We start from the raw sequence: 8,514 nt of genomic DNA, 5'->3' as shown, positions 1-8,514 counted from the left end.
TCTTCAACTCAACCGCAACTCTAGCCAGTCTTCATCAAGCCAGATTTCAGGGTGAGCTATTGCTTCTAGCTTGGACTGGATCTTCCTCTTCATGTCTTGATGCCTTGAGATTCCGGCATGGACTAGCTTTTTACTTATTTTAGCTTCTTAGATACTCTTAGATTAGTAATTTGAGGATAGATGTTCTTGTGGTGATGACTTCCAGGTTTTGGGATTAAATAGTATTGAGTTTTTATAAGTAATTTAATCGATTTTCATTAATGAGTTAAAGTCTTCCGCATTATATTTTGTTATTTATGGTTGAAATGTTGTGGTTTAGATTGGTTGGTTCGCTCACATAGTAGGTTAAGTGTGGGTGCCACTCGCGACCCGTTTTGGGTCGTGACATATATATACACACACAAACACTTCCTCTTGTTCATTTTATATTTGTATACATATTTACTCAATGATAAAGAATCAACAAAAGGAGTAAAGACAGAAAACACTAAGGCAGACACTGAGATAGCTGAAAGAGTTGTAGATTTACTATCTGGAATTTCTGATGTAGCCACTTATCAACATCAAACCATGAAATCTGGTGTTATTTTCATCATTAAAAGAGCTTCTCTTGAAATTGCTAACATTGGAAAGGGTTATCTATCTTTGTAGATATCATTTTTTTTTGCTCTTCTTTTATCAAGGTTATTTTTACAAAACATTTGAATGTCTACTTTAGAAGAAGCTTGTAGCTTTATCAGTATTATATGATGTTATACAACATCCCACTAGCTCATTATAATTATCTTTAGTATCACCTATAATCTTCATCCCTTTCTTTCAATATGATAAATTAAGTTGAAGTTATTGTGTGTAACAATATCTTCCTCTTGTCGATGCAGACGTACCAGCTTTTGGATTATGATGATCACTCGCATGTTTTTGAAGAAGAATCGTCAGAACCCTTCTGATTATCGGGCTGATATTGCGCATTAGGTTAGTTGACTTTGCAACTCCATCCCTATCTTGTTTCCCAATATTCCTATTGTATGAACATTGTTGGCCATTTTCTTTTAACTTTTGGTTGAGATGATGGTTGGTGAAATGTCCTGGTTAGGTATTGAGTCCTACAAGTGAAAGTATGTCGAATAATGACAAGGAGAGGGATATCTAGTAGCTGACCACGAAATAGCCAAGTAGTCATTTTAATAAATCTTTGATAATATAGTGACATCTATTTATCAGTGATTATTCATTAGAATTGACGATGAAATTAAGAAACAATATTTTCTATTCTTTTTCTGTTGGTTTCTATGTACTGTATTTGAGTTTATATTTTTTATGAGTTTGCTAATTGTTATAGTTGCACTATGTTTGTGTCTTTAAATGGTTTGGTTGTTTCTTCTTTTTCGGAGTTCCGAAGTAATTAGTATTATTTGTTTGAAATAAGGAAAAACAGTGAGATAATTAAATCGTGTTCATTGTTGAGAAATTATTGATACACATGTGCAATCATATCTATAGTCATTTTGACTACTTGAGTGAACTGAAAATCATCTTATTGCTACTGGTCAGTTTTGTGGTTAGTTAGGAATTCACTTAATTATATGGTTTGAAGGCAAGTTGCTTGATTATAGTAGGTTATTTGTATAATATTTTAAGGCATTCAAGGTTGTTCTATAATCTATAGCTCTACAATATCTCATGTTCTTTGAAGCTGTGATACAATTCAGTTTTTCATGTTTTTAAGGTAAACTTCTTGTGATTGTCATTATATTATTTGAATAAAAAAGAATTTTTCAATTGAATGTTGTTTTTATTTTCTTTGTAGATTGATTTAGTTAAGAAGGCGATTTTATTTTCATTGACCATCAGAAATAACTTGTAGATCCTTTAATTTGTGTCTACCTTTACTTGACAGACGTGCATGTGTGGCTTACAGACCTGAAATTTTGGACTACAACTATGATTGAACCATAAAATTGTAGTAAAATTATGATTGAACCTAAATGTTTGTACTAAAATTGATGCCCCTGTCTGTCTGACTATTGTCTGACTATTATAAGATGGTTGCTCTATATTTTCAATAATGTAATTAGTCAACTCTTCAGGTAGAATTGTTCCAAGTAGATCGTCATTCCATTCTTCATTCTCCTACTACCCCTGTTCATTGTCCTGAAGTGGACTTGGAGTTGGCACTGATGTACTGATAGATACCATGCTCCAGTTCATAAGTCATAAAGTAATCGAAATAATGAAACACTTACATTGAACTTGCACTCCAGAAGCTTCTCCCAAATCCTAACATATGGATTTTGGGAAACGTAACAACCAAATTCTAACTTATCAATTGTTGTTAAATATTGCTGGTATTAGTATTTATAGGTACATCAGTATGGTGCGGCTGCTGCAAATCAAGTATTTGTTCTTGGGATACATAGGTGCAAATATTTATTCTTTTTATCTTCTAATTCTCTGTTGATACCATGACATTTTGGCACTGTAGTTACTGGATATTGAAACCAAAATTGCATCTTGGATGTAACAACTATAGTTGACGAAATCTGTTGCAACCAAAATTGCATCATGGATCTTGTGTCAGTTGGTTATAAAATGGTTGTACGTGTTATAGAATAAGTTTACAGTATATACAGTAGATTATAGCGTGCACTAAACACATCTGTTGCATTTTGCTATTATAAATTAATACTCTTATATAGCTGCAACAATATGCTATAATGCAGTTTTGAAATTCCGAAAGAGCTGAGCTCTTTTATGACTTCATGTACTCAGAAAATACAAGTTATAAACTCAGATTGCTTGAATCTGTTTATTAGTTTTGCATCTTTTCTTGAGTGCTTTTTTCTCCCAAGGATCATTAAAGATTTGGCCAGTTCCTTTTTAATGCAAGTAGGGCATCATATTCCCGTACCTCCAAGCATAAGACTAATTATTTTTTATTTGAAGGGGGTTTTTGGTAGGTTGTATTAAAAGAAATAATCCATGTATTATTTATGCTATAATTTAATATTATATTTCGTAGGAATGTGAGCCTATGTATAACTAATCCATGGATTAGTTTATACATCCTTCATGGTATTATAGGATGCATTACTAATACCATCCATTTGGAGATATTAGTAATATATAGGATATATATAATACCATGGGATAAGCACACAAAGAAAAAATATCCCTCAAATATTTTTAATTTTTATTTCTATTTCTTGATTTTATGTTTTATATTTGTACTAGTAAAATTATTTAAATAAATTAGTTTACAAATTATTTAGAGACTTAATTGAAACTATATATATCTAATTCAATCAATATAAATTTGAACTATGTGTTATTTAACAATTATTAATTAAATTACAAATATATCACTAATTATTTGTATTTTGAGCAATTTAAAAAATTGCGTCCATATTAATATTAGAACTTGCAATTTTTATGTGTAAATGTATATGATTTAATTAATTTTACAATTGTTGACCGTCTTTATAAATTCAAAAAATAGTTGCTTTATCTTTTTTAAATTTAAAATTAATATTTTATTAGTGATCAATTTATTATGATGAAAATTATTTATCCTCAAATAATTCAAGCCGAAAATTGAAAACATGACAACAAAATTATTCTTCTCATAGCTAGTTAGAATGCCATAAAAAATATTTTCCGGTAATTATCTACCTTGACCCAATTGCATAATAATTTAAGGTTATAATTGGAAAGGAAATTTTTAAAGAATTTGATTTCAAACACAAGTTGGGATTAGAAACAATGAACCAAACACTTGAGAAAAATAAATTCTGCATTACTAACCACTGCATTACTAATCGATGTGTTATTCATTTATGTACTAAACGACCCCTAAATGTGCAGGGAAGTAGAGGTTTGATATCGTTGACGTGGATAATGGAGAGCTTTTGAACTATTGTAAAACTTTGAATAATTTATATTAGATTTTGTGAAATAGTGAACTATTATAATATTACTTTGTGAACTATTGTGTTAACATATTTTTAGAATATTTCTTTATAAGTATGTGTATGTATACAAGATATTCTATCTTTTGAAGTTCATTACAAATCAAATTTTAATTATTATTTAATTTGATGCTTGAGATTATTTAATGCTAAATAATATTGGTGTTTTTAATCAGATATTGTGGCATATAAATATTTTATAGCAAAAATATTATTACCACACTTAAAAGTGTAGTCATAGTACAGTAAATTGTGGTATGCATATGGGCAAGGACTACACTTCAAAGTGTTGTCATACATATGATAGAAAAGACAAAACCTTAAAATTTTAGCGTATGTGGAAGCAAAGGTCATGCTTGAAAGTGTAGCTGATAAGGCAACACTTTTATGCATAGCTGCAATGCGTGGTGCTTTTGCCATTAAGGCTATGCTTTTGAGCGTGGTCTTTATGCCTTTTTCGGCTAACCTTGGAAAAGCGATGCTTAAAGTCACAAAGTGTAACCTTTTATCAAAAGCTATAAATTTTCTAGTTTAGGGTACACTTTATTAGGGTGGCCGTAGTCCTATAATGTTGTAGTGAGCCCAATAGATTGCGGCAGATAGTGAGGGGCTGACTTGGTGATAGCACCACGTGGGCTCATCAAGAAAGCTACACTGAACCCACACAGGATGACAACGTCCTCACGTGGAATATGGCAGTCATCGTGGAAACACTAGTAGTAAGGTTAGAGATTTACTTTGCGCGGATGATGTTGGCGGGGATACACGAGATGGCGTTCAAGACCTCCACTACTTACCCCTTTCCGTGTTTGATCTTTTATATGTGCAGGGACGCCGGACTGCCAATAAGGCACTGTGATACACACCGTCAACCAACTGGGATGCTGGATATAGGCCTCATCAAAGATGAGACTAATGTGGTGGCACCCCGCAGAGGGCCCCGGGTCTTGGTTCTTCCATTGGGAAAAAATCTTGCAGATATGGTGGAGCAGGCACTAGGTGCTGACGCCACCAGCAGGGTCCCAGCTCTCCTAGTTGCACAATACCCACAACTACAACGATGATTCCCTTGGCTATAGTTCAGAAAATGGATGCTTATATGGACACCTTACTCCATCATATACAGGTTTGGATGCAGAAGACCATAGAAGAGGTCGGAGGACCCATAAAAAAAGGATGGCAAAGCAAACGGAATAGCATATTCACAAAGTTTACAAATGCCTAGATGCAATATGAGCAGCATATTCTGGCACGGCTAGTCCCAACCACATATCTCACTGCCATTCAGAAGGAGCTGGCTATCCTACAAGCAAATGTATATTCTATCTTCGATACGGAGACCGAGCCGTAGCATGCCCATACAGAGCTAGCAGAAGATATTGTTTGTAATATTCCTAAAGTCTAAAGACTAATCTAGAGCCTAAAGTGAGATTCTAAGAGTTGTAATGCTTTTTTAAAGTCAATTATAATTTATATAACTTATTTAGGAAATTTAAGAATCAAAACGTCAAGGAACGTCCATGAGGTCCGAAAACTAATTCAAGAGGCGTTAGTGTACCTTAGCCTATTTGATTATTTTTATGAGTCAAAAAATGATGACATTTAGTGGTATGGTGTCTAACACGTATTAGATTTAGTTTATATTTGAAACATTAGGGTACGACTTCCCAAGGACCATCCAAGGACCCTTGAGGAAGATCATTGCAATTTGGCAAAAAGCTGTCAAAAGGCAGTGTCTAACCACGAGTTGTAGGCGACAAGGTGTGTTGGATCAACGGCGCGTCGATGCCTCTGTCGACCAACACACATCATTTTGGCTAATGGTCCATTTGGAACAGTCTCTGACATCAACGACGGGCGTGCAGGACAGAGGGAGACATGGGCGTCGACTGACCTAGGGCTTGTCAGTCGGGGTCTCGTAGGTCAGGCCCCTGTGTTGGTGCCTTGTTTTACTTAATTCATTTAATTAGTTAGTTTATTTAGAAGATTAATTGGGTATTTGGGGTTATTAATTAAGTTAGTTAAGTCCCTATATAAACTACCGTAACCTGAAACCTAACTTTACTCTCATAATTTTCCAAAACCCAACTATTCTTCCTTCTCTCTTCCTTCTATCTCGCAAAGAAAATCCATAGAATACAAAGAAAAGGAGGGTTATAGGGATTTAAAGGATCAATTTTTCTCCATCAAACTTCATGATTTAGTAACGTATGGAATTCCTTTCACCTTTGGTATCTCTTTCACCAAAGCGTTCCTCCAAATTGATTTGAAAAGTATGAAATACAAATAGGTTTACTTCTAATACGAAATTGAACTTGTTAATTGCTTTGTTTATGATTACTTTTAATTATTATAAGAGATTGACATTTATTATGAGTCACATAGACTAATTCATGAGGCATTGACCTAGTTTGTGGAAACATCATCTTTTCCCCTTAACCCTAGGTTGTGATCTTGAGTTTAATTATCTAGTATTGATAAAATTGGTCTATTTAATGTGTGAATTACTATTCTATGATGTTATTATCTCATGTTATGAGTATATTGTGATATATTCTAATCTAATTATGCTAGTTCTTTAGTAATTAGCCTAGGTGTGAAGTAGATTTTGAATTTAACCTAAGTCTCTAACTCTAGGCTATGGACTAGTGATGAATTGTTGTGTAGTGATTCAATTGATTTCATTATTATGTTGCTTACTATTGTATGATTATATTACACTTATTTTGGGTTGAATTGGATGGTTTATGGTAAGACCTTGATGATGGCATTGCGAAGGAGATTGGGTAAATCTTGTAATATCAGTTCTTTATTTCAATTATGACTACTTGTGATTCACTGATGATGTTGTATTAAAGTATACCTTTTTTAAAAATTGATAGGGTTTGTATTATGTTGAATTGGAATATCTTGAACTATGGTTTGTGAGTTGTTGTCTAAGATGTAATTGTTATAAGTATGGTGATAACTTACAAATGTTCCTTATTATGATGTGACTATGTAAATGTACTAACCTCACATGTATGAATTGTAATGAAATGACAATACTAATGCAATTGTTATTGATCTATGATGATTATTATATAAGGTATAGACCATATGACCTACATTAAGATATTATGATTAATAAAGACATTAAAGACATTTCAAAAGGGACTGTACCTTCGCACCGAGTGAAGTAGAGTGGGAGTGTCCCTTTCCACATAGGGAAGGTAGGATCACTAATGCACTCATGAGATTGGAGACTATAATTCATGTAGCATAAAATGGGTCCAAACTACATCTCCTAGTTCTTAAACTATGTTGCTCTCATAGGAATACTAGCTAGTGGATCCACATAGAAGCTATGGTTATGTTTAGGTACTACCTTGGCAAGTAGTCCGCTTTCTATCGGTGTAGCATTCCATGACACCGAATTCCATATTAGATCATGTCTTCTATGTCAGTTAAAGCAAGATATCCCCAAAAGGTAAAATGAAGTAATCAATGAACTCTAACTAGGATGACCTAAGGGGTTTAGCTTAGTCTAGGTATGAGTATAGGACTCTACCTATATATTGCACTAGTTAGCCTTGAGGTAAATCTTAGAAGGATGTTCTTATATATGTATATGCTTATATATATATGATGATCTTACATATTGATGACACTATATGATGTTAGTTTCACTTATGAACATGTGTTTGGTCTCTATTGCAGAAGTATGATGCTCTGTACTCTTAATGGTATGCTATGTGAAGTTAGACATTGTTTATGGTTCTTGTGAGGTTACTTGATTGAGTAAGGTTATGGGGCTTTTCTTTGTCATTGCATTAGTGGAATTAATGAGGGTTCATGAGTAATGGTCTTGCTTTGGTTATGACAGTATGAACTCTTATATATGTTTGTTGATGTTATAACTTGATGATAGAATTGCATTGATTATATGTTCAATTATGTTGATATGCATGTTAACTTGACTAGACATAGTATTGTTGGTCTTGTGATGTACATGGCATTGATTTAATGAATATGTATAATTGACTTGTATTGGTTCTTGAATGTGCATAAGGCTTTTCAAAGAAAATTGCATGCTTTAATGAAATGTCCCTTTTTAGCATAACTTTATGTTGTGTGTGCATATGGTCTCATACTTAGTACCAGTGATGCACTAAACAAATTTTCTCCCTTTTTCTTTAACATTTTAGGTTTCGGTCATTGAAGGCTTGTGACGACATTTGAAAGAAGACTTGGATTTTTATTCCTTATGTTGGGTAGGTCCTCACTACTTCGAGGACTATGCCACTTTCTTGCATTGGATGTTGATTTGTCTTAAAGACATATGTTCATTTCCTTTCATTTGTGTACTAATGATTATATAGCCTGGATGTGGCTTTTATGTATTGATGTATAGGCTATGCCCAATTGTTATACTCTTGTTTAGATGGTATATATATATATATATATATATATATATATCTTTGTGTGTGTGTGTGTGTGTGTTTTGAAGAAGTTGCTAATGATGATCAAGCTTCAGTCAATCCTCCACCCTTGACGGATAGCGACA

At 33.4% G+C, this 8,514-nt stretch overlaps 1 long non-coding RNA gene across 3 annotated transcripts in view; it reads left to right on the top strand.

Annotated features, from left to right (window-relative positions):
- The window catches only part of LOC114075159, an 18,765-nt gene extending 10,515 nt beyond the window's left edge, over nt 1-8,250 (top strand). The window contains exons 2-3 of one of the 3 annotated variants that reach the window (XR_003575559.1): nt 882-975; nt 8,156-8,250. This is a non-coding gene — a long non-coding RNA (uncharacterized LOC114075159). Of the gene's footprint in view, nt 1-881; nt 976-1,900; nt 2,061-2,090; nt 2,346-8,155 lie in introns of those variants that run through there. The other 2 variants (XR_003575558.1, XR_003575557.1) reach the window with 2 other exon arrangements.
- The last annotated feature ends 264 nt before the right edge of the window (nt 8,251-8,514 follow it).

This window comes from Solanum pennellii, chromosome 12 (assembly GCF_001406875.1).
Source record: "Solanum pennellii chromosome 12, SPENNV200".
NCBI lineage: Eukaryota > Viridiplantae > Streptophyta > Magnoliopsida > Solanales > Solanaceae > Solanum > Solanum pennellii.
This window is presented reverse-complemented; position numbering and strand designations above follow the sequence as displayed.